Here is a 27,168-nt window from a genome sequence, read left to right on the forward strand (position 1 = left end):
CTCTGAATATATAGACTTGGTGGTCCAATTAGATCACAGTCTTCAAAACAGAAAGGCAGATCGGTCCAAGTTTGAGACCCAGGTTTTGGTCAAAACCCATGTTAACCCCAAGGGTGCCGATGACGCTGAACCTATGCAAATTGGAGGGGTTAAAGGACCTTTAACTCAAAAAGAGCGTGAACGAAGACGGCAAATGCAATTATGGCTTTATTGTGGGGCTTCTGGACACTTTTTACGAGATTGCCCTATAAAACTGTCTAAGAAGGCGGTAGGAGTCGCTGATAAGAACCTGATGGAATCTGAGTCAGGAAATGACCACGCCCGACAAGTGTAGGGGTCCGCTTGCCGAGCTTAAAAACTAACTCTCTGACCTCGCATTTCATCATGCCAATGGTCCTCATAAATCCGAAGCAGCCTGGGCGGTTACATGCCATTAAGGCATACATCGATAGTGGGGCTATAGGAAACTATGTGGATCGTGAATTGGCTTCCAGGATCAACCTCCCTCTTTGCCCTAAAACCAGTAAGGATGTCATCACCACAGTGGATGGAACCGAAATCGCCTCTGGGCCGGTAACACACTCCACTACTGAAGTGACATTGTTGGGTCAAGACGGACATCGGGGCGCAATTGTGTTTGATGTAATCAAGGCTCCGCAATTTCAAGTAATTCTAGGAATCCCTTGGTTGGAAACACATAATCCTCGAATTGACTGGCGAGCAAAGAGGATAACCTTTCCAGATTGTGCACAAACCTGTTATCCAAGAAATCCAAATATTAGCCTAGCTACAGTAACCCCTGTCATTTTTCAAATACCGCCAGAAAACCAAGAATTCAAAGACGTCTTCCAAAAGGAACAGGCCAACACTCTACCGCCACACAGGTCGTACGATTGCCAGATCGATCTATTGCCCGGTGCACAACCCCCTTGCAGCAGGATCTATGCCCTTACCGAACCCGAGAATCTTCATTTACGACAATATCTAGATCAGTACCTAGCCAATGGTTTTATTTGCCAGTCTAAGTCTCCTGCATCCTCGGCTTTATTCTTTGTGCCTAAAAAAGAAGGCGACCTCAGAACTTGTATTGACTACCGCGCATTGAACCAGATAACTGTTAAAAACCGATACCCTTTGCCTCTGATCCCTGAACTCCTTGACCAGGTGAAGGATGCCTGCATATACACCAAGTTAGATCTCCGGGGGGCTTACCATCTGGTGCGAGTAAAAGAAGGCGATGAATGGAAAATTGCCTTCCGCACCAAATATGGGCTATTCGAGTACCAGGTGATGCCTTTCGGATTGTGCAATGCACCGGCTGCCTTCCAAGACTTCATGAACGATGTCCTTAGGGAACTCATCGACGTTTGTGTTGTCGTATATATCAATGACATTCTTGTGTACTCCTCTTCGGAATCTGATCATAGAAAACATGTCAGGGCAGTTCTCGAGAAATTGCGCCAACACAAACTATTTGCTAAACTTGAAAAATGTGTTTTCCATGCCACAGAAGTCGAGTTTCTTTTGTTTCATCTTGACACCTAAAGGAATCCGCATGGACTCACGAAAAGTGGATGCTATCCTCAAATGGCCATCGCCTAGCTCCGTGAAAGGTGTTCAAAGCATTCCTTGGCTTTGCCAATTTTTATCGCAGGTTTATCCCGGAATTTTCTCGTGTGGTTCAACCCATCACTGAGCTCTTAAGGAAAAATAAAAGTTTTGAATGGTCTGAAGAAGCCGAGCAGGCCTTTCAGGAACTAAAAGCTAAATTTACCTCTGCACCTGTATTGAAGCACCCGCGCCCAGATCTCCCTTATGTCGTCGAAACTGACGCATCCAGCCTAGCCATGGGAGCTGTCCTGTCTCAAAGAGATCCCGAAACTAACCAACTGCATCCCGTTGCATTTTGGTCCAGAAAATTCTCGGCACCCGAGGTTAACTACGCAATCACTGACAAAGAACTGTTAGCCATTAAATCCGCCTTTAAAGCCTGGCGGCATTATCTTCTTGGCGCTAGACATACCATCACTGTGATCACCGACCACCGGAACTTACAGTATTTTAAGACCGCCAAGGATCTATTTAATCGATTGGAAGGGATACGGGCCTCAGGAGAGGTCAGTCATCTCGACAGCTCCGTTGGGCTTTGTTTTTTGCGGAATTCGATTTTGTGATCACCTACCGTCCTGGCTGTAAGAATGGCAAAGGGGACGCTCTATCCCGAATAGGAATGGGAGAAACTGATACTAACTCAGAACCTGTACCGATAATTCCCGAACAGAGAATTTTGGGCATGACTTCTTTACAAACGCTTGAAGACATTCAAGCTACAGTTAAACAACTCCTGGACCCTACAGACTTACAGGATTGGGTACAAAAGGGATTTGACTTTACTATAAATAATGATTTACCTTATTTCCAAGGGCGCTTATTTCTGCCACACAAGGAATTACAAGAGCTCGTTATTTCTTGTTATCATGATACACTAATAGAGGGGCACCCCGGTATTGCCAAGGCGGAAGAAAAGGTGAAACGACAATTCTGTTGGCCTTCTTGGAGAAAAGATGTTAAATCATTTGTGATGACCTGTGGTGTTTGCGCCCAAAATAAATGCCAAAAGAAAAGACCAGCCGGTCTACTTCAACCTTTAGACATTCCGCCAGCACCTTGGCACACCCTGTCATTGGATTTTATTACGGATTTACCTCCTTGTGCAGGATATAACACTATTCTTGTTATTGTGGATATATTTTCCAAAATGGCCCACTTCATTCCATTGAAAGGTTTACCTTCAGCTTCGGTTCTAGCCAAAGAATTCCTTGAAAATATTGTTCGTTTACAAGGATTCCCGTCTGTACTAATCTCAGACCGGAGAAGCATATTCATTTCCCACTTTTGGCGTAGATGTTGTCAATTGGCACAAATCGATGTAAGATTATCGAATAGTCACCACCCTCAGACCGATGGTCAAACAGAGAAGACGAATCAGACCCTTGAGCAATATTTACGGTGTATGTTGCAGCAATCTGAAAGTAACTGGAAAGACATTCTTTGGATAGCCGAATATGCATATAATAATTCGCTGGAACTGGGCAAAGTCCTTTTTATACTTTATATGGGCATCACCCTCGAACCTCAAACCTCGACTCGCCTCAAGACCTCGGAATGCCCGCAGTGGATCATCTGCATTCTACAATTACCCAAGCCTTCAAAGAAGCAACTACACATTTACAACAAGCCAAGAGAAAATACAAGAAGAATGCTGACCTGCATCGGAGTGAAGCACCTCATTACCAGATTGGGGACCAAGTATGGCTGGCTACCAGGCACTTATCGCTCAAGGGACCTCGAACTTTTAATCCAAAATATCTGGGGCCTTACTCCATTACGGCCATAATCAATTCAGTGGCCGTTAAACTTGATTTACCAGCTAACATGCAAATTCACCCTGATTTTCATGTGTCACTTTTGAAACCAGTCCAACCTGGAACCAGACTAATCAAGCCTCCAGAACCCATTCAAGTAGATGGAGAACCTGAATTCGAGGTGAAGAACATTTTAGATTCAAAGATGTTAAGGTCAAAGCTTTTCTATTTAATCGATTGGAAGGGATACGGGCCTCAGGAGAGGTCGTAGGAACCCAGTGACCATGTACATGCACCTCGATTTATTAAGAAATTCCACCGAATCGTCCCAAACCAACCAAAACCCCCGGAGGGAACAATCTTGCGAGGGGCCTTGGGGGAGAGTGCTGTCATGATGCCTACTCCCGGGGAGCCAGTTCAGGTCCAGCGTCCCCGAAAGCAGACATCATGTCCCCAGGGAGGGACCCAGCAACCCCTTATAGGGGCTCTTTGGACATTGTCCTGGTGCCTTTGGCGCCAGGCTCATAGAAGGCATCAGTCCTGGCATCATAGGCGCCAGGCTCATTATGGGAGTGCTTGGATGGACTTACCTGATGCAGACCATGCTGCCGGATCCAAACCTCCTTGAGGTCTGAAAGGGACTATTTTACCTATGGGACTATTTTACCACTCGGGCGTGGCTGAGGAAGAATACATACCTGGAACTACTTTGGGGGCTATTTAAACCACGCCCAGACAGCAGTTCACGCATCGCGTTGTTCTGCATCTAGCAGCTGGACGCACACCATGTCTGCTCCTGCATCCTGGCTCCGGCCACGCCCACCTGCAACCTGGAACAACTGAAAAGGAAGGAAAGGAGAGAAAGGTGAATAATTGAACTTTACCTACCTCCATCCGGAGTCCGGAACCCAGTGACCATGTACATGCACCTCGATTAATTAAGAAATTCCACCGAATCTTCCCAAACAAACCAAAACCCCCAGAGGGAACAATCTTGCGAGGGGCCTTGGGGGAGAGTGCTGTGTTGATGCCTACTCCCGGGGAGCCAGTTCAGGTCCAGCGTGGGAGGGACCCAGTAACCCCCTTTTAGGGGCTCTTTGGACATTGTCCTGGTGCCTTTGGTGCCAGGCTCATAGAAGGCATCAGTCCTGGCACCATAGGCGCCAGGCTCATTATGGGAGTGCTTGGATGGACTTACCTGATGCAGACCATGCTGCCGGATCCAGACCTCCTTGAGGTCTGAAAGGGACTATTTTACCTATGGGACTATTTTACCACTTGGGCGTGGCTGAGGAAGAATACTTACCTGGAACTACTTTGGGGGCTATTTAAACCACGCCCAGACAGCAGCTCACGCTTCGCGTTGTTCTGCATCTAGCAGCTGGACGCTCACCGTGTCTGCTCCTGCATCCTGGCTCCAGCCACGCCCACCTGCAACCTGGAACACCTGAAAAGGAAGGAAAGGAGAGAAAGGTGAATAATTGAACTTTACCTACCTCCATCCGGAGTCCGGAACCATCACTCCGACGATCCTGAGAAAAGACATTATTTTTAGAAGCGCATCGCATCGCTCGCTGCAGCACCGCGTTCCACTTACCTTCACGAGGCGCCCTTGGGCTCTTCAGCGACCATTGGCACCATCCGTCGCCTTTCAACGCCTAAGGAGAAAAAGAGACAAAACAAAGGTGAGCGAAGGAACAGATCGAGGAAGGCCTGATTCTTCCACCTTAAGACTTACCTGATTATTGTTGGGACAATCTTTCCTCACCTCGGGTCGGCGCCGCTTCTTTGGCACTTCCGTACCCCGGCCCCTAAGGGGAAAAAGACACACGCATTAGTGGGTGAAAACAAGACCACTAAGGGAACCATCCATCAAAAAGACTCACCAGAGTTTACCTTCGGTGAATCCATTCCTCTACGGGGATTCTTCATCCTGCATTTGAAATAGAGAAAAGGACAACGGACAATTAAGGCTTGAACTTTTGCAACTGAATACTTACGGCCTCATATCGAAAAAGTCAAGCGAAGTTGAATACTCACCAAACCCGAGATCCAGTGAAGTAACTGGAAATCAATGCGCCCCTGCATCAGAAGCAGGATGGAGAGCTCGTCCTTTCAGACTCTAAGGTGAGACTCTACGGGGAATCGCGGAGGGGGTTCGAGGAGTGTGAGAAGGGGAAGGGGGGAATCCGACACATTATCCAGCAGACAGTTAATCCCCTTTTCCATCTACAGAAGGATTCTTCTACGGGCCAGACAGGCGAGGCTTGGGGGTCCAGTCCAGTCCGTTTTCCGAGTCCTGAGCATCACCTTAGAAGAGGTCACAGCAGTCCAGAACAGGTCGGCGCCTCCGTGGGAATCAGGTGAGCGTTACACTCCTTGGCTCTCCCTTTTCTTGGGATAAGCAGGATGGCTTTCTTGGTATTCCCTACTTGGTTTAACGTACTCCTCTATACTGGGATTAGTAGGATTGTTCCCTTCATAATCTGCACTCTCTTTCCATTATTCACATGTGCTGGGACGAGTATGTTTGGTCCCTTGGTAATCTTTACTCTCTTTCCGTTATTCACATGTACTGAGACAAGTATGATTGGTCCCTTGGTAATCTTCACTCTCTTTCAAACATTCACATGTACTGGGACGAGTACCATTGGTCCCTAGATAATCTTCACTCCCTTCCAGCATTCACATGTACTGGGATTAGTATGATTGGTCCCATATTATTCTTAATCTCACCCCGTGCCCCATCCGGGTCTCCCTCCATTTCTGTTACCTCTCTTTAATCGCGTTAGCATCACTGGTTCTTCGTAACTCTTTGGGTGTTTGATTCTTCTTTCTTCATTATGTGGCTCAGCGAATCCCTTCCTGCTAGGGTCTCGATGCAATTCGAGGACCACACCATCCACCCACTTTGGGTAATGCCAACACCTCCACATGCTTTCCAGGCACACAGCTCAGCTCCCTGCCTTCTTGCTGTCTCCTTCTTCTGGTCTTCAGTGTCCTCTCGGCTGAGGACCTCTCAGCATCTCCTGGATTCCTTCTCAGCCCTGGTTTGAACTTCTCGGGCTCCAGTGACTCCACTGACTGGTTCTTTCCTTCTTTTTATGAGGAAATGCCAGGCCCTCCCCAGATTAGACATACAGTCCTTTGTTTCTTTCTTTTGCAGATTCGTTATTCCTTGTTCTACCTTTTTCGTTCGAGTGTGGTTGTCTGCCAACCACTGAGTACTCTTCATGGTTCCCATATTCTTCTTCACAGTATGAATGGTTTGTTGAGGTTGATTATTGGGAATATTGCAGTAACATCTAGTGACTGATTTGGAGGGACTTTGTTGGTTCTCACATGTTTTTGTCAACTCTTCTGGAAGGGGTCTAGGGAGTTCCTTGACGGATAGGAAGTCTGTGTCCACAAGAGGGGAGTCTCTCCCTCTGAAGTCTGGCTTTCCGTCACCCCTAGTGGCAATGGTGTGTATGGGGCTTACCTACCTAGCCTCTCAGGGAAGCGCTCCCCTCTGGAGTGAAGTGACAAGGTACTGTGAATCGTCACATACCCTTCCCCCATGAGCCTGTCTTCTCTCTTTAGATATGGGTAGGGGGTCAGGAAAATGAACTATTAGATGGTGATATATTCTTAACCATTCCCCACTGCCATATGGGTTGTTCTGCCTTAAAGAAATCCCTTTCCCAGGAATTCAAAGGTGAGTATCCCTTATAGGTGGTGTCTTGTTTTTCCAACAAACCGCTAAAGCCTGGGAAGTCTGTACCAATAATAACTTCCTCTGGAAGTCCTGGGACTATTGCAGAGTCAATGCAGAGTCAAGGCAAGTTGTTTGGCCTCTAACGTTTAACACAACTGGGATTCTGGGGTAAGTTTATTCATCCCCATGCACACAAATGAGTTGTATGGGTCTGCCTAGTTCCTTTCAATCAGACATAGCTATATAGTCTTGATCTTTTGTATTGCTCCATATGTCTGTTGATTCCACAATTACTAGTTAAGCGCCCCACATACAGATCCAGTACACACAAGAACATCAGGATCACCTAATCACGCACCGGCACATGTAGATATGTAGCTTGACACATGCAGCGGCTTGTACACACTGTTTCTAGTCCGACTCCCATTGGTATTCATAAATAAGAAATGAATTTGGTTTTGTCCACCAGAAAGCATGATTGTAAATCCTAACTACAATTCCCATCAGCAACTGGGAAAATTTTGCAACGTCATCACGTCTCGACGTGATAACTAAGAGTACATGAAGGAAACGAGGGTCCCGGCATCTTGTCGTCAAGGGCAGCCGTTTTACTGGGAGGCGGAGATGATGGTAGACCTTCGTTGAACCCGTCAGAGCAGTACACAAGTAAATTTATAATCTATTCGACAGATTAAGTTAGCACAATCTTAGATGACAGAAATCTGCTCACACCAGCGTTCTATCAATAGGGAACCACTTACAGGAATCAATACATGCCGCCGAATGCACTAGAACGCTGCCGCGGTTGACAACTTTTTCAGTAACGAACACAGACGTATTGCTTCCAAGTCATAATCTTAAAGATCTACTTGTGAAATCTCAATCCGCTATAGCGAAGAAGAAACTAAGCAAGCACCCTGGCATGTAACAACTGCAATAATGTAACCAAAGGGAATTGTAACGCTCACCTGACTCCCACGGGGGCGCTGGCCTGCTTCGCGCTGCTGTGACCTCGTCTAAGGTGATGCGCAGGGTTCGGAAGACGGACTGGACCGGGCCCCAGATCTGGCTTGTCTGACTCGCAGAAGTGTCCTTCTGTAGGTGAGAATAGGGGGTTAACTGTCTGGCGGGGTAATGCAATCGGCCTCCCACTTACCCCTCTCACCCTCCTCAAAACCCTTCTGTGCTTCCCAGTAGCGTCTCACCTTAGGGTCTGGAAGGACGAGCTCTCCATCCTGCTTCTGATGCAGGGGCGCGTTGGTATCCCGTTACGTCACTGGATTTTCGGATGGGTGAGAACCAAACTTGCTTGGCTTCCAGGTAAGTTTTTTCTATAAGTGGTTCCCCTTGTGTCCATGCTTTAATGTTCTAATGCTAGTGTCTTTTTCCCCATAGGGGCCGGGGTACGGAATGCCGGGGAACAGGCACCGACCCGAGGTGAGCGGTGAAATCCTTGTGGAAATCAGGTAAGTCTTTAATGAGTGTTTTGGTAATGTCTTTTCATTCACTTATTAACGCTGATGTCTTTTTCCCCTTAGGGGCCGGGGTCCGAAAATGCCTGGATGCGGCGCAAACCCGAAATGAAAAGGGAATGACCGAACAGGTAAGTCTTGACATGGAGTTTTAGCTTCCCTTTTTCCTTCTTTCTCTCACCTTTGTTCTTGTCTTTTTCTCCCTAGGCGCGGGTGCGCCACTGCGAATCCGGATGGTCGCTGCTGAACATGGAGGCACCCTGTAAAGGTGAGTAGAATGCGGCGCTGCAGCTATCGATGCGATGTGCTTTTAAAAATAAATGTCTTCCTTTTCAGGATTGTCGGCGAAATGTCTCTGGGATGCAGATTTAGCAGGTGAGGCCTTTTCCCTCTTCTGTTCTCTTGTTCCCTTCCTTTGCAGGTGATTCAGGATGCTGGCAGGTGTGGCAGAAGTCAAGATGCAGGAGCAGACACGGTGAGCGTCCAGCTGCTAGATGCAGAACAACGCGAAGCACATGTGGCTGATCGGGTGTGGTTTAAATAGCCTTGGAAGAAGTTCCTAGAATGTGTCCTTCCTCCAATCAGGTATGTATCCTTCCCCGACCACGCCTGGGTGGTAAATGAGTCCCACAGGTAAAGTAGTTCCTTTCAGGCCTCAAGGAGGCCGGGGTTCTGCAGCATGGTCTGCATCAGGTAAGTGCACCCAAACACTTTCATAATGAGCCTGGCACCTCTGGCGCCAGGACTGATGTTTTCTATGAGCCTGGCGCCATAGGCGCCAGGACGCTGACCAAAGGGCCCCTATAAGGGGTTGCTGGGACCTTCCCCGGGGAATTGATGTCCGCTTTCGGGGACGCAGGGCCTGAGCCGGCTCCCCGGGAGCGGGCATCGTGACAGCACTCCCCCCCCCCAAGGTCCCTCCCAAGGTTGTTCCCTCCGGGGATTTTGGTTTGTTTGGGAAGAGTCGGTGGAATTTCCTGACTAATCGAGGTGCATGCACATGGTCACTGGGTTCCCACGAACTCTCCTGAGGTCCGTACCCATTCCAACCAATTAGGTAGAAAAGCTTGACCTAAACATTTTTTAATCTAAAATGTTCTTCACTTCGAATTCGGGTCCCCAGCTATTTGAATAGGTTCTGGAGGTTTGAGTAGTCGGGTTCCGGGTACCACTGGTTTCAGAAGTGACACATGAAAAACAGGGTGAATTCGCATATTAGCTGGTAAATCAAGTTTAACCGCTACTGGGTTAATTATTGCCGTAATAGAATAAGGTCCCAGATATTTTGGGTTAAAAGTTCGAGGCCCTTTGAGCGGTAAATGTCTGGTAGCTAACCACACTTGATCCCCAATCTGATACGGAGGTGCTTCACTCCGATGTAGGTCAGCATTCTCCTTGTATTTTCTCTTGGCTTGTTGTAAATGCGTGGTTGCCTCTTTGAAGGCTCGGGTAATGGTAGAATGCAGATGTTCTACTGCGGGCACTCCGAGGTTCTGAGGTGAGTCGAGGTTTGAGGTTCGAGGGTGATGTCCAAACAAGGTATAAAAAGGACTATGGCAGGTTTCAGAGTGTACCGAATTATTATATGCGTATTCGGCTATCCAAAGAATGTCTTTCCAGTTGCTTTCAGATTGCCGTAACATACACCGTAAGTACTGCTCAAGGGTCTGATTTGTCCTCTCGGTCTGACCATCGGTCTGAGGGTGGTGACTGGTCGATAATCTTACGTCGATTTGTGCCATTTGACAACATTTGCGCCAGAAGTGGGAAATGAATTGGCTTCCCCGGTCAGAGATTAGTACAGATGGGAATCCATGTAGTCGAACAATATTTTCGAGGAATTCTTTGGCTAGGACAGAAGCTGAAGGTAAACCTTTCAAAGGAATGAAGTGGGCCATTTTGGAAAACAAATCCACAATTACCAGAATGGTATTGTATCCCGAACAAGGAGGCAAGTCCGTAATAAAATCCATTGATAGGGTGTGCCAAGGTGCTGGCGGTATGTCTAGAGGTTGAAGGAGACCGGCTGGTCTTTTCTTTTGACCTTTATTTTGGGCGCAAACACCACAGGACATCACAAAAGATTTAACATCTTTTCGCCAAGAGGGCCACCAGAATTGTCGTTTCACCTTTTCCATTGTCTTGGCAATACCGGGGTGTCCCTCTATTAATGTATCATGATAACCTGAAATAACTAGTTCGTGTTAATCCTTGTGCGGCAGGAATAAGCGTCCTTGGTAATAAGGTAAACCATTATCTATGGTAAAGTCTGATCCCTTTTGTATCCAATCATGTAGGACTGTAGGGTCCAGGAGTTGTTTCACTCTGACTTGAATGTCTTCAAGCGTCTGTAACGAAGTCATGCCTAGAATTCTCTGTTCGGGAATTATTGGTACTGGTTCTGAGTTTGTATCAGATTCTCCCATTCCAATTCGGGATAAGGCGTCTGCTTTGCCTTTCTTGCAGCCAGGTCGATAGGTAATCACGAAATCAAATTCAGCGAAAAACAAAGCCCATCGGAGCTGCCGTGATGACTGAGCCTTGGCGGTTTTCAAATACTGTAAATTTCGGTGATCAGTGATCACCGTGATGGTATGTCGAGCACCAAGCAGGTAATGCCGCCAGGCTTTAAAAGCGGACTTTATGGCTAACAGTTCTTTGTCAGTGATTGCGTAATTAATCTCTGGTGCCGAGAATTTTCTGGACCAAAATGCTACGGGATGCAGTTGGTTGGTTTCAGGATCTCTTTGAGACAGAACTGCTCCCATGGCTAGGCTGGATGCGTCAGTTTCGACGACATACGGGAGATCTGGACGTGGGTGTTTCAATATAGGTGCGGAGGTAAACTTAGCTTTTAAATCCTGGAAGGCCTGCTCGGCTTCTTCAGACCATTCAAAACGTTTATTTTTCCTCAAGAGTGCAGTAATGGGTTGTACTATGCGTGAAAATTCCGGGATAAACCTGCGATAGAAATTGGCAAAGCCGAGCATGCTTTGAACCCCTTTTACAGAGCTAGGTGATGGCAATTTGAGGATGGCATCCACTTTTCTTGAGTCCATTCGGACTCCTTTGGGTGTCAGGATGAAACCGAGAAACTCAACTTCTGTGGTATGGAAAACACATTTCTCCAGTTTAGCAAATAGTTTGTGTTGGCGCAGTTTTTCCAGAACTGCCCTAACGTGTTGTCTGTGATCAGATTCCGAAGAGGAGTACACTAGAATGTCATCGATATAGACGACAACACAAACATCGATGAGTTCCCGAAGGACATCATTCATGAAGAATTGGAAGGCAGCAGGCGCATTGCACAACCCAAAAAGCATTACCTGGTATTCGAATAATCCATATTTTGTACGGAAGGCTGTTTTCCATTCGTCGCCTTCTTTTACTCGCACCAGATGATATGCCCCCCGGAGATCTAACTTGGTGTATATGCAAGCGTCCTTCACCTGGTCAAGAAGTTCAGGAATCAGAGGCAGAGGATAACGGTTTTTAACCGGTATCTGGTTCAATGCGCGGTAATCGATACAAGTTCTAAGGTCGCCTTCTTTTTTAGGCACGAAGAACAAAGCCGAGGATGCCGGGGACTTTGACGGGCGAATAAAACCATTGGCGAGGTATTGATCCAAATATTGTCTCAAATACAGGTTCTCAGGTTCGGTAAGGGCATAAATCCTGCTACAAGGGGGTTGTGCACCGGGCACCAGATCGATTTGGCAATCGTACGATCGGTGAGGAGGTAACGTGTTGGCCTGTTCCTTTTGGAAGACGTCCTGAAAGTCCTGGTATTCCGGAGGTAATTGCATGGAGGCAGAGGTTACAGATGCTAGATTAATCTTCAGGTTTTCTGGGTAGCAGGTTTGTGCACAATCCGGGAAGGTTATTCTCTTAGCTCGCCAATCAATTCGAGGATTATGTGTCTCTAACCAAGGAATTCCAAGAATAACCTGAAACTGTGGAGCCTTGATTACATCAAACACAACTGCCTCCCGATGGCCGTCAGGACCAATAAGAGTCACCTCAGTAGTGGAATGTGTTACCGGTCCAGAGGCAATTTCAGTTCCATCGACTGCGGTGATGACATCTTTGCTGGTTTTAGGACGGAGAGGGAGGTTAATCCTAGAGACCAATTCACGATCCACATAGTTTCCAATAGCCCCACTATCGATGTATGCCTTTATTGCATGCAACTGCTTAGGCTTTTCTGGATCTACGAGAACCATTGGCACAATGGAATGCGAGGTCTGAGAGTTAGTTTTCAAGCTCGGCAAGCGGACCCCTACGCTTGTCGGGCTGAGTCGTTTCCCGAAACAGAGTCTTCATGGTTTTTATCAGCGGCTCCTACCACTTTTCGGGGCGGTTTTGCCGGGCAATCTCGTAGAAAGTGTCCAGAGTTCCCACAATAAAGACATAATTTTAACTGCCGCCTCCTTTCACGTTCCTTTTGAGTTAAGGGTTCTTTAACCCCTCCAATTTGCATAGGCTCAGAGACATCAACTCCCTTGGGGTTAGCGTGGGTCTTGACCAACACCCGGGTCTCAAACCTGGACCGATCTGTTTTTCTGTTTTGAAGTCTGTGATCCAATTGGACCACTAAGTGTATATATTCTGTGCATTCTTGGGGCGGATTTACAACTTGGGCCAAGACATCTTTAAGTTCTCCGCGTAGACCTCGATAAAATAACGTGACTCTTTTATCCTCTGGCCATCCCGTTTCCACAATTAGTCTATTAAAGGTTGCAATATAGGATAGGAGGTCCTGATTGCCCTGTCGCAGGGATAGAAGTTCGTCATCCAGAGCCTGCCCCTGAGAATGTCGAGCAAATAACCTTTCCATGCTTGCTTGAAATCCTTGAAAATCACGGAGAATCGGGTCATCTTGAGTAACCAGTGGAACTGACCAATCGGCAGTGCAGCCGCTGAGATATGACAATACAAAGGCTACTTTGGTCTGATCATTAGGGAAGGCCCCAGGTCTGCATAGGAAGTGCAAACGACACTGATTCATGAATACGGCGAATAGTTTGGGGTCCCCAGCAAAGCGTTCAGGTGGGGCCAGCGGCATGTTTCCAGGTAGATTAATCTGCACAGGGTTACTGGGAACCACAGGAGCGGGGTTCCCTCCGGAACAGGGTAGAGGAGTTTGTCCAGCTTGACCTTGCAAAAGCTGTCTGGCCATGTCATCAGTTCTTTCCTTTGATATTATTAATTCCCTCTTGAGGGCATTAGTCTCTTGACGAGCGGCATGTACTTCGGCCCGTAATTCCCCCAGTAATTGGGGCAACCGATCAGTTTCAGAAGTTTCCATAGCGCCTGGGTAGGAATTTGTAGGAAGGCTTTGCATTCTGTAACGCTCACCTGACTCCCACGGGGGCGCTGGCCTGGTTCGCGCTGCTGTGACCTCGTCTAAGGTGATGCGCAGGGTTCGGAAGACGGACTGGACCGGGCCCCAGATCTGGCTTGTCTGACTCGCAGAAGTGTCCTTCTGTAGGTGAGAATAGGGGGTTAACTGTCTGGTGGGGTAATGCAATCGGCCTCCCACTTACCCCTCTCACCCTCCTCAAAACCCTTCTGTGCTTCCCCGTAGCGTCTCACCTTAGGGTCTGGAAGGACGAGCTCTCCATCCTGCTTCTGATGCAGGGGCGCGTTGGTATCCAGTTACGTCACTGGATTTTCGGATGGGTGAGAACCAAACTTGCTTGGCTTCCAGGTAAGTTTTTTCTATAAGTGGTTCCCCTTGTATCCATGCTTTAATGTTCTAATGCTAGTGTCTTTTTCCCCATAGGGGCCGGGGTACGGAATGCCGGGGAACAGGCACCGACCCAAGGTGAGCGGTGAAATCCTTGTGGAAATCAGGTAAGTCTTTAATGAGTGTTTTGGTAATGTCTTTTCATTCACTCATTAACGCTGATGTCTTTTTCCCCTTAGGGGCCGGGGTCCGAAAATGCCTGGATGCGGCGCGGACCCGAAATGAAAAGGGAATGACCGAACAGGTAAGTCTTGACATGGAGTTTTAGCTTCCCTTTTCCCTTCTTTCTCTCACCTTTGTTCTTGTCTTTTTCTCCCTAGGCGCGGGGGCGCGACTGCGAATCCGGATGGTCGCTGCTGAACATGGAGGCGCCCTGTAAAAGTGAGTAGAATGCGGCGCTGCAGCGATCGATTCGATGTGCTTTTAAAAATAAATGTCTTCCTTTTCAGGATTGTTGGCGAAATGTCTCTGGGATGCAGATTTAGCAGGTGAGGCCTTTTCCTTCTTCTGTTCTCTTGTTCCCTTCCTTTGCAGGTGATTCAGGATGCTGGCAGGTGTGGCAGAAGTCAAGATGCAGGAGCAGACAAGGTGAGCGTCCAGCTGCTAGATGCAGAACAACGCGAAGCACATGTGGCTGATCGGGTGTGGTTTAAATAGCCTTGAAAGAAGTTCCTAGAATGTGTCCTTCCTCCAATCAGGTATGTATTCTTCCCCGACCACGCCAGGGTGGTAAATGAGTCCCACAGGTAAAGTAGTTCCTTTCAGGCCTCAAGGAGGCCGGGGTTCGGGGTTCTGCAGCATGGTCTGCATCCGGTAAGTGCACCCAAACACTTTCATAATGAGCCTGGCGCCTCTGGCGCCAGGACTGACGTTTTCTATGAGCCTGGCGCCATAGGCGCCAGGACGCTGACCAAAGGACGCCTATAAGGGGTTGCTGGGACCTTCCCCGGGGAACTGATGTCCGCTTTCGGGGACGCAGGGCCTGAGCCGGCTCCCCGGGAGCGGGCATCGTGACAGGAATGTCATCACACATTCCAAAACTGGCAAAAAAATACAATTGAAGGACTACGCAACTTGTGACACCCAAAATGTCATCTACGCTATTGAGTGTCCATGTGGCCTCACATAAGTAGGACAAACCAGTAACAAAGCACGAATACTATGGAACAAACACAAATCCAATATAAGGACGAAAAATCAACACTCACAAGACATTTTCAGGAATTCAAACATCAGCTTGCACAGATACGGTTCCAAATACTTGAAGTAATTAGTGCCAAGAATCTACAAATTCATCTGACAAAAAGACTTGGACAACTGAAAGCGTTCTGGATCGACAGACTTAATACTGTCTCTCCATCAGGTCTCAATGAAGAATTGGACTTACACTGCTTTTTGAAATACAAATGTTGCAAAGACATTTCAGATTATCCACATGCATTTTTATAAGTTGATATTATGACTAGAAATGCGATACAGGGATAGATTGTCAACATGCTAATAGGTAAACCTTGACCGGAAGGATCTATATGGTATGTAATCAGACCAATACCAAACTGTTCATATACCGTATCTTGTAACTGATAATGTTGCAGAGACAAATATCAAATTGACTTCACGTATTGTCGCAAGTAGACATGATGAGCAGAGAGGTGATACAGTAGTGGATACAGCAACAGGCTGTTCATATATATTGTCCGTCGTGATTGAAAATGTTTCATAGGCAAGCATTCAACAGACTTTACGCACTATGTAAGTCGAGATTATAAGCAGCGAGGTGATATAGCAGTGGATTCTTAAATTACTGATGAATAAACCTCTACCTCTTGAATTCATATATATGGCACATACACAACCTCATACTGGATACACAAGGGAATATTACTAAGAAGGAACAAGGAGCTGTACTGCGAGCCTTTTTATTAGTAATATGAGCTTGTATACTTCTTCATGATGGAATAGACCATTACAACCACAGCAAGTTCATGACCAAACATACCTCCCACCTAGATCTACTATTACGTGCACAGCACAGATAGTAAGGTATGTAGGCAGTAATTAATTAACTAGAACTACTGACTGGTATACTAGGGCAATTATGTCCTTTCAATCAGACATAGCTATATATATATATAAGCGTCCCACATATAGATCCAGTACAAACAAGGACATCAGAATCATCTAATCACGCACCGGCACATGATAGATATGTAGCTTGACACATACAGAGGCTTGTACGCACTGTTTCTAGGAGTCCGACCCCCATTGGTATTCATTAATAAGAAAGTAAATGATTGTGAATCCTAAATAAAATTCCTGTCAGCAATTGGGAGAATTTCACAACATCATTGCATCTCAACATGATGACGTAAGAGTACATGAGGGAAACAAGGGTCCCAGCGTCTCGTCGTCAAGGGCAACCGTGTTGCTGGGACGCGGAGACACTGGTAGACCTTCGTTTACCCCTCCTGAGCAGTACACAAGTAAGTTTGTAATCTACTCGGCGGATCAAGTTATCGCAATATTAGATGACAGAAATCTGCTCACACAAGCGTTCTATCAATAGGGTACATTTTACGGGAATCACTACATGCCGCCGGATGCACTAGAACGTGGACGCAGCTGACAGTTTTTTCACTAACGGACACAGACTAATCGCTTCCGCAAGGTAAGCGTCTGTGAATACCGATATCACTGGACAACTGTTTTTTGTCAGTTCACTATTATGATAGGTTTCAGAATAAAGGCTGTTACCGCAAACATTCTCTACAGTCTGGTACTTTGCATTTCAGCTGTTGGTATAGAAAACAATGCTTACCAAAAGCGACATCAAAGCTTTAATGCCCTTTGAAGCTGCACATTTAAATGTTCGCCATTGAACAATATCAGTGATCAAGCATAAAGGCTACATACAAGGAGGTTTAATCAAGTAGCACCAGGGGCGATATAAGGGGAGTGGATTATTCACACCTTAAGTGTAGATGACTAAGAGACAGGTATGTTTTTGTGATGTTTAACACTGTGTTTATTTCTCGACTATTTTGAAGTATGTAATTGAGTCAACAATGTATAAGAGGTTTGAATAACCTCATATCTGTTAATGTGTTTTAGAGCCCGCGCTGAAGAAGGACAAACGATCTGAAATGCATCGGCTTGGGTGTCTGCCAAATGAATTTTAAACAAATAAAACAATTTTGAGCACTTGGAATCAATAGAAACGATTTTATTCTTCACAACCTAATCAGGTTGATTGAAAAACAACATAACACCATTCACCATTATAGATACAACATTTAAGTCATTTTCACTACGAACCGGGCATCTCCAAGCTCAGTGAGAGACTCGCTGAGCAACCTCTGTATGCCTAGTTCCAAGTCTTGCCCATAATTAGGTCAGACCAAACAGCTGTTTGTTTGCTTCCAGAGTTGGCCAATGCTAGAGAGTGTAACCCATTCACTGCTACTTCTTCATGAGTTTTAAAAGGACAGGAAGCACAGAAGTAGCTTTGTGTAACTTCCACTTCTTCCTCTTTTCCCAAGTCTTCCTCCTCCCATGCTTCGGCGGACATCCAACCTATCTCTATAGGTTCTTACCTTTTATTTTTGGCCAATGTGGTGCCAGATGTCTCTTATCCTCTGAGGAGAAGCAGGGTAGAATAAAAGGAGGGGCAGAGTTACCTTTTTCAGACTCTTCTATCAGCAGGGGAGTCCCTTTTACCAGCATTGGCTGTTTTATCTCCTCCCTTTTTCATGTTTCTTTAAGAAAAGAGGTATATTCTTTGGCTGATCTTTCCGATTGGCAAAGACAGATTACTGAGTGAATGTGCTTGTCTCACTTCCTCTGTTTTTGGCATGGATTGTACTGTTAAGTGGCTTTGGCATGCGCTTGGGCTACTTTGACAGCAGTGTAAAACGTGGGTTTGCATTGTTGTAACGCCACTCTTTGTAAAAAAGGGGGTAACCTATTGGTGAGCTGCTCCATGGCTAGGACTTACAATACCTCTGAGAGGGTCTTTCTCCCAAGCCACTGGTACAAGGCATTCTGAACCCGGGCTCCCATTTCCAAAGGAGTTTTGGAAGGATTTAGACAAATGTCTCTGAAATTCTGTCTATAAAAATGTTCTTTTTGACCCACTCTCTTTAGAAGTCCTGCTTTTATTTCATTGAAAGGGGTGGTTTACTGAGGATTAAGAGTTTGATAAGAAGCCTGTAAATCCCATTTTAAACGGTGCTAAATAGTAGGTCTTCAATGTCTCACTCCAATCGAATTGTTGAGTGAGCCTTCCAAAATTCAGAAAAACACGCCCAGGTCTTCCCCATATTTATATGGTTGTCAAATGCTGAGTTGAAGAATCTGGCCTTGTTGAGTAGCCGTCAACATCTCTAAGCCTTCCTGGATGCTTTGCTCAGCTTGCATTAGGTGATCTACCAAACGTCCAAACAAGGTCTAGATGGTACTCATGTCTGTCAAGTTCTGTGCTCTAACGGGATAGAATTCAAGGGTTTCAACCGCTATTGACTCTTCCAGGTTGTCACTGTTATAGTCATCTGGTAAGTGAGCTCTTAAACGGGTGGGTTGGGGAATAACTACTGCCAGCCTTTTAGGCTGGGTTTTATTCCAATTTACCTATTGTTGGTAGCAGATTACAAGGTCTGGTCGTATAATAAAGAATACTATTTTCCCTCTGGATCCCTCTACGTTATGTCAGGTAGACATTGATCCTACTCCTGACAGTATATGTGGTAGTTCAGAAGAAGGAGACAGACCAATTTATGGCATTTGTACTGGTTTGTTTATTCAAATAATAGATAAAAGGCCTAGCTATCCCTAGCAATAAGGTGTTTGCCCTACCTAACACAGAGGTAACTAGGGGGTTCATTGCCAGTGAGGTTGTCCACAACAACAGTCCATCCTCCATCCAAACCTACCCTATCCTGACCAGACCTATAATCAATGAAGGCTCAAAGGAAAGAAGAGCCCAGGAGAATGACTCCCTTCTCCTGGACAGGCTTCTATAACCTTAACCGTTCTGTCCTCAGATGGTTCCTGGTAATATCACAAATTGGTTCCTTTAGCTCTTCAAGTGGGCTTTTACCCCTTCTGGGCTTCCCATAGTCTTCTATGAAAAAAAGTTCCTTAGTTCCACAAATAAGGATCTTTTTCCTTATTCTTCTTTGAATCTTGCAGTATCTCTTTATAGGGCTCTATCCTTGGATAAACCTGGGATCCTAACCTAGCATTATTATATTGGATCACAATGGATCCTTTACCAGTCTCCAATCTCTTATTCTCCTTGCGAACAAGTTTCTGGATCCCCTTATGCTTGTTACTTTCCCTTTGGCTCTGAATTTTCTTGGGATAAACAGGATGGCTTTCTTGGTGTTCATTAATTAGTTTCACATATTCCTCTATACTGGGACGAGTATGATTGCTCCCTCGATAATCTTGACTCTCTTTCTAATATTCAAATATACTGGACGAGTATGATTGGTCCATTGGTAATCTTCACTCTCTTTGCAATATTCACATGTACTGGGACGAGTATGATTGGTCCCTTGGTAATCTTCACTTTCTTTTCAACATTCACATTTATTGGGACGAATATGATTGGTCCCTTGGTAATCTTCACTCTTTCCTTGCCCTGTCCCCCACCTGGGACTCACACTCTTCCCTTTTCCTCTCTTGAATCTGGTTGGCGTCACCATTCATCGCGTAGGGTCAGGCTTGTCCTGCTGATACAACCTCTTTGGGCATTTGCATCTTCTTTCTTCATGATGTGGCTCTGAGGTGCCTTTCTTGTATGATATCAGTGCAGTTTGAGGACCACACGGTCCACCCACTCTGGGTCATGCCACCACTTCCACATGCTTTCCAGGTACACATCTTAGCACCCAGCCTTCTTGGTGCATCCTTCTTTTCGTGGTCTTCATTGTCCTCTTGGCTGAGGACCTCTCTGTGTCTCCTGGCTTCCTTCTGAGAACCAAGTTGTACTTCCCAGGCTCAGTGACACCATTCACTGGTCCTTCCTTTTGTTTTATGAGGAATCGCTGGGTCCTCCACAGCATAGACGAGCAGTCCTTTGTTTCTTTCTGTTGAGGATTCTTATTTCTCATTCTATCTTCTTCCTCCCAGTGTGGTTGGCTCCCAGCCATTGAGTACTCTTCATGGTTCTCATATTCTTCTTCCTCACAGTAGGAGTGGTTTGTTGAGATTGATCATTGGGGGTATTGTACTAACAAATAGTAACTAGTTTGGGGTGACTTTGTTGGTTCTCAGACTTTCTTGTCGACTCCTTAGGAAGAGGTCTAGGGAGTTCCTTCACATAACAGGACTCCTTGTTCATAACAGGGGAGTCTCTCCCAGTGAAGTCCCACTAGCCACAACCATTATACATCTGGCACCCATTAATACTGTAGCTTTTACTAGCACTCCTTTAAGCAATATTGTTGTGTTGTCAAGAGGTATGTTAGTGAACCCTGAGTGTTTAGCATTTATTTTTTTAATTTGTTTTATATAGCACTACGAACCCTCAGTTATCTGAGCGATGTATCGACCTCGGAAGGATGAAAGGTTGTGTTTAACCCTGCTGGGATTCGAACCTGTGTCAGCATGCTCTACACAGATCAAAGCGAGCGCTCTACTCGCTGTGCTATCGGATCGGCCAAAGCATCTTTCCAAAAACGTGTCTGTGGGTTGGACAGCTGTTCCAGTTAGTACAGACCTACATTTTATAAGGAGGGCATACATGGTTTGATTTCTGAATCAGTATTGCAGACAGACAGGAGTTCAAGGTTGCACAGCATTTGAGGAGGCTTTGGTTGAGGGGAATGGACAAAAATTATAGGATTTAGTTTAGGGAGAGGTAGAACATTAAATTGGTATTTAATTGAGGATGAAGTAAAACATTCAAATAGAATTACTTTAAGGCACAGGTAGTATAGCTTAGTGGCAACGTGCTCGTCTTGGAAGCAAGAACACCAGCACAGGCTCGAATCCCTGGTCTGCGCTTAGAAACCTCTTCGGTATTAAGCTGGTTGTATACGAATTGTTCCTATTACTGTTTGAATTAAAATTGACCTTTTCACAATTGACCGAATTGTGAAGGTCAATTGTAACATATATGCGGGCGGAAGCCCCCTCAACCCCCCAGCCAACCCAAAAACCCCCAAAACCCCATATATATATATATATATATATTACCAAAGCTATATATATATATACACATATATGTATATATATATATATATATGTGTATATATATATATATATATGTATATATATATATATATATATATATATATATATATATGCGGTCAATTGTGAAAAGGTAAATTGTGACCCTTTAAAATCGGTCAGTTGTTCATTCGAACAATTGTAAACGAACAATTTGGTGTATACCATTAAGCTTGTTATAAAAAAAAAACAATTATAATAATAATTAGGCTGAGGAAGAAGTGAAGAAAATAACAGAATTGTTTAAAGGCAGTGACATGCAGGATATTAGAGTTAGTGGTTTTTACTAAGTGCACCACCTTTTTGTGGTGAGATTAATAACTTGTTGCTCATTTAAAACATATTTTAGGAGCCATTGCAATGGTGGTAGGACAGTGCAGTGACAGCAGCATAGAGTGTCAGCTTTTTGTGGCAGAGAAAATAATTATTGAAAATAATATGAATTGTAAAGTTGTAGAATACTGTGCTTTAAAGAAAATAAAAGGTGTGGAATGCTTGGCTGTAACCTTACTTCAGGGGAATAGTTTCGCATGTTTACTCTAGCAAGCACCTCTCAAGAACACCTTGTAATACTTGTCGAACAGGTTTTGTGTTTTTTTCAAGAACGTATGGAAGAAAACGAGGAGCCATGAGAGAGAATGATTCTGGTCTAATCAGCGTTGCCCGGCCACCGCCATTTCAGATAAACCTGGCTTGGATAAGGACTTCGGTGAAGTGAGTGACAGGGGCGATGGTCATCAGATGACTAGCATAAGGAGCACCGCTGAAGCTTGTAGGACAGACCCTGTTACCTCTGCGCTTCGGTGAACAGACGCGGGAGAACTGGAGCTTAACAGAAAATCAGCAGCAACAAAGAAACCCCCAGAGACTCAGGTACTAGTGCACGGCAGTCCGTAGGGCTGGAAAATGGAGACAGCCTGAATACAATATTAGGATAGGTATTACTTCTCGACTGCTAGTAGCAGTTCCGGGAAAAGTTGCCAGTAGCTGAGCTGTGCAATGGTGATACTCCTTACAATTGCGAATGCTCCTGAGATTGGAGCTGCTACCAGCTACTTGCATTGGCATGACTGTTGACTCACTTCCTCTTGCAGTAGCGAAGAAACTGTAGTAGAAAGGGGGCCGTTTGACCTTGCATAACACTGAAGGGGACTAAGGCATTTTGAAGAGTTTCGTGTGTGTTTACCCAGGTGCTGCCTATGGTTGAAAAACCACCAGTCCCTTCAGGCGAACTAAAAACACCAACATTTATAGAACAGGAGCTCCCTTCCCTCGTATTTGTAAGCAACGAGATTGTAAATTAAACAACGATTTTCTTTTTTAGAGAGATGGGCTGCGATCTGTCTGAATAACTAGCTTTGGTGGGCTGTGCAATTCCCATATTGCCCAGTTTGTTTTTTTTGCCTGTAGATTTCTTTTGTGTGTTAGAAGCGGAAACAATTCGCAATCAACGGATTTCATCCCGTGTGCCCAGATAACCATAAATGGAGGTCATAAGATGTATGCTAGAAGGTTAGCCTTTCATCGATATGAACTTGATGCACTGGGTACCATTTAGTGGGGTAATAGTAGCATCTGTTGCTTACAATGCCACAACTCTAATGGCACTCACTGGATCCAGTGAAGTCTGTGCCTTATGCCAGGCATCCTCTACTACAGTGCTAGTCAATGGATAATCGGAATTGGGGCAGTGCCCCTAAATGATGCCCAGGCTGCCACCGTATTTCATGGCAGTAAACCTGAGATGGGGGTGCACTTCAAGACATGACACCTTGGGCCTCATTACGAGGTATGCCGGTATTGGCGGCATGGCTGCCGGCAAAACCGCATCCGTGTCCGTGTCCTCGGAATGAGGACTTACCGGACCATTCCGAGTTCGGATGGCCCGGTAATTCCTCACTCGAGGACACGGACACGGTTCATCCCCATTCCCATTTCAGCCCCCATAGGGCTGAATGGGAACGGGAGAGGGAGTAAACAACGGGCCATTACGAGATGGCCCGTTGTTTGCTCCCTCTTCCCCTCGCGGGACCCGGTATGCACGCCTGGTTTTCCCAGGTGTGCTTAACGTGTCCCGCAAGGGGACCTCGTAATGTGGCGAAATGGGTTGAACGGTGCCACAGCCTTATACGGCGCCGTTTAACCCGTTCCGCCAGGGTCGTAATGAGGCCCCTTGTGTCTGCCAGGACTGATGGCGTTGAAAGTCCTTATGTGAGACAGAAGATCATACCATAAACGGACCGTCTGGGGTTTCTGTCCCTGGGGGCATTATGAGATGTTGGGAGCCTTGGCCCATAGGAAGTCTGATGTGATATTGGTTGTAGGATCAGCAAGCACAAAAACGCACAATTAAGGTATTTGAATGGGAGCCCACCTAGCACTCTAACAGTGGGACTTCTTATTTCAGCTCAGAATAGAGCAGAGATGTAGGACCAGACAGAAAAAGAGATATTCATATTTCAAATATATTTTGTCCTTGTTAATATGTGTTGTGGATGTAGCAGCATGAGGTAGAACTGGGGTCAGCGTGGGCATATAGTGGTAAAACAGACTATTATTTGCATGCAGCACTAACCACAAAGGGTGGGCTGTACAGGCAAACATTGTTGAGACAGGAGACATTATTTGCTTTGGACACTAGCGTGAAAGGGGTCAGATTTGATTTTGGGCATTGCCAACAGGTGTGGGCATCAATGTTCTGTGTAATTATGTTTCTCTAAGTGCGGAACTGGTTACCTTTTCGTGCACACTTTATTTTACATGTCCACAACTCACGAGGTAAGCCACTTTGTGAGCATGCGTAGTTAGTGAGCTACCATTTGTGAAGAGAGTTTGGGTAGGAATTTCCCCTTCGAAACCACTGCAATTCTTTACAAATTTACGTAAAATGTGCATCCTACAACACTTTTTCCAAACACATAGGCTAAAAAAATTAATATTTTAAATGTGATTATAAAGTGAAGTCATCAGCCAGTTCAAGACCTCAAGATATGGCGTAGTAGCTAACAAAGAAAAACAGAGACAAATGTGTGCTTTATGCTACTGAAAAAACACTAATGTGTATTAGAAAAAAACAAATAGTGCATTTCATAACTGATGTGGTTATGAAAAATCAGACCGGATACAATAAAGGGCAGATGGAACAAAGGCAACTAAAAGGAATGTGTTGGAAAATATTCCAATAGGGGTTTAATCAAGTAATTCAAGGGCCAGGAGAACATGCCTCTTATAACTTGTGTAAAGATGCTAATTGCATCAGAGTAACTGCACCATAGAATATGATGATCAAAATTCCCTGGCTTCTGCTGACTATCCACATTATGTTGTCCTGTGAGTTACTCAAAACCAGCCTTACAGCTAAGTGCCATTTACAGCATCCATTTATAATCCCTAAAAACAGATAAATGTGCCCAATAAAAATGGGAAACAAGGAACACATATGAACCAACCCCTGGCTTCTGCCCACAAAGCTCAAGCGATATTGTTTCGAATCAGTGATCAGCAGAGCAGCATAATATTTCTGACTGATCTTAAATTGAATTATAAGGCCAAAGAACATCTTTTAATAAGCATAAAGTCTCCCGGTTGGCAATTAATTACTTGTTTTACTCCCTACATTTTTTTTTCACTCTAAGTAGGAAGCACATTCTTATCAAAGCCTTGATTTTACCCCTAATGTAGGAAGTAAAATGACAGGGCACATAATACAGCCTATAGTTTTGCCCACCCTTCTTCACCACAGCCTAGACAAAATTCAACAAGAGACTTACTGAGGTTGCTTATAGAGCCCTTTTGAAATAATTCACATATGTATGCCCTTTGGGTTAGTAGCATCAATGCTCAGAGGTACAACAGCTTGAGAGCCTTCTTCTGTAACTAGGGATCCCTCTGTAATTCACTATTATCAGTTAAACAAGATGCAGGGGGATTCTACAGTCAATAAACACAGAACACATTTTTATATTGAAAAGCCCTCAGCAGCTGAGCATAGAAAGAGAAAGTGCAGTTCTCTAGACTGTTACTTAAGTTTCCCTTCCTTCAGCAAACAAACCTATTTTCTGCACTGTATTGTACTGCCGAAACAACCGACTTTTTTAAAGTTACTGATTTGTTCTTCACCCGCAAGGAGTGTTCTCCTGTGCCCTTTCACCCGTACCCCTCTCTGGCTCCTGTGCTCGCCTCCAATACTAGTTGACAGGGCACTGTTAAACATGATAAATTGTAGCAGTTAAATACTCACTGGGATATTTGCATACCCATAGTACTTTGCAAGCAAAACATATTTAGTGCCTCACCATGATATTATATGCATTTTAAAGAAATGTCATGGATCTGCTGGTCCACAATTATTTTGCAGTGCACACATGATCGTTTGCAACTTATTCCACCCTAATATTATTGGGTAGGATTATACATCTGAAAAGTGAAATCATTTTGGTATAGCAGTGAGTTACAATATAATTTGTTAAGTTCTATGCCCAATACAACTCTGAACACTTAGAAACAATGCATACTGTTTGAAAAGCATTCTACTGTCTGAATATCCATTGCCTTAATACTATAGACGAGTAATACCTGGCATAGCCCATACCCATTATCCGTGGCAGGCGAAGTAAGTTATATTGCAATGGTTCTCTCCACATATATGGTAAGGTTAGCAATGCTAAAGTAGGAGACTCTAAGCATGACATTTGTCTACTCAAAATCCTTAGGGAGCAAATTAATATTTGAGTTGTATAATGAGTTAACTTGCAAAGGGCACCTTCAAAGTACTTGCCTGACATATGTACTATGAATAGGAAGCATGGGATGAGATTACACAGGGCATTATAAATGTGCCATTAAGAAGAATGGTAGGTCTGCTTTGATTATGTAGTGCAATCTGTTGAGAGGCCTCGTGATTTGCTTGTGCATAAGCTGTATGAACATTTGTTTTACAGAGACAATGCAGCCATACACGGTTGGGACAAGACTCAAGACCTTATTTGGGCACAACCAGCATGAAAAGGAAGTAGCACTGGCATATTTTGTTGACAGCCTCATAATAGTGTTTGGGCAACTGCACCTTAAAAGAAGAGCAATTCTGGCATATTTTGTTGAGACAGGTCTTATGTATCTGATATAGATCAATGACTTGTTATCTGTGTCTTCAGACCTGTGTTCTTCTAAACCCATGATTCAAACACATTTTTTTAAACGTTTTCACCAAGGAAGAACTCCGCCCCCACCAAATCCACCTCGGTGGATTTGGGCATGTTTCCTCTGGTCAGTTTTAAGAAAAACCTTTCTGATTTTCACCATAAAAATTGACCAGCCGCAAAATGTTCCTCATGTAGTGGTGTTGTTGGAGAGTGGCGTTTGAACCCAAGGTTGGCTGATAGCTAAGCTCTCTCTCTTTCTCTCTCTCTCTCTTTCTCTCTCTCTCTCTATCTCTCTCTTTCTCTCTTTCTCTCTCTCTCTCTTTCTCTCTTTCTCTCTCTCTTTCTCTCTATCTCTCTCTCTCTCTCCCCTTTGACTGCACATTGGAAGAATTACTATCCCCCCAAAAGCAGGACTTTTTCAATGCTTCCTTCCCATAACGCCTGTCATGCGGGACATTCCTATATCCCGTTGATGTAGCCAGAATTTAGCAACAGGATAGGCCTGCACCAT

The 27,168-nt window shown here is 45.1% G+C and overlaps 1 protein-coding gene and 1 long non-coding RNA gene across 6 annotated transcripts in view; one reads left to right on the forward strand and one right to left on the reverse strand.

Moving 5' to 3' along the window:
• The window catches only part of LOC138527639 (uncharacterized), a 112,765-nt gene that overhangs the window by 46,165 nt on the left and 39,432 nt on the right, over positions 1–27,168 (reverse strand). The window lies entirely within an intron of this gene.
• Positions 22,135–27,168, forward strand: part of LOC138527626 (galactoside alpha-(1,2)-fucosyltransferase 2-like) — a 161,256-nt gene continuing 156,222 nt past the window's right edge. For all 4 annotated transcript variants that reach the window (XM_069638953.1, XM_069638963.1, XM_069638972.1 and 1 more), the window contains exon 1: positions 22,135–22,389. The gene's annotated coding sequence lies outside the window, so the exon portion shown is untranslated. The remainder of the gene's footprint in view (positions 22,390–27,168) is intronic.

Source organism: Ambystoma mexicanum, chromosome 1q, assembly GCF_040938575.1.
Source record: "Ambystoma mexicanum isolate Mex_15411 chromosome 1q, UKY_AmexF1_1, whole genome shotgun sequence".
NCBI classification, from domain to species: domain Eukaryota; kingdom Metazoa; phylum Chordata; class Amphibia; order Caudata; family Ambystomatidae; genus Ambystoma; species Ambystoma mexicanum.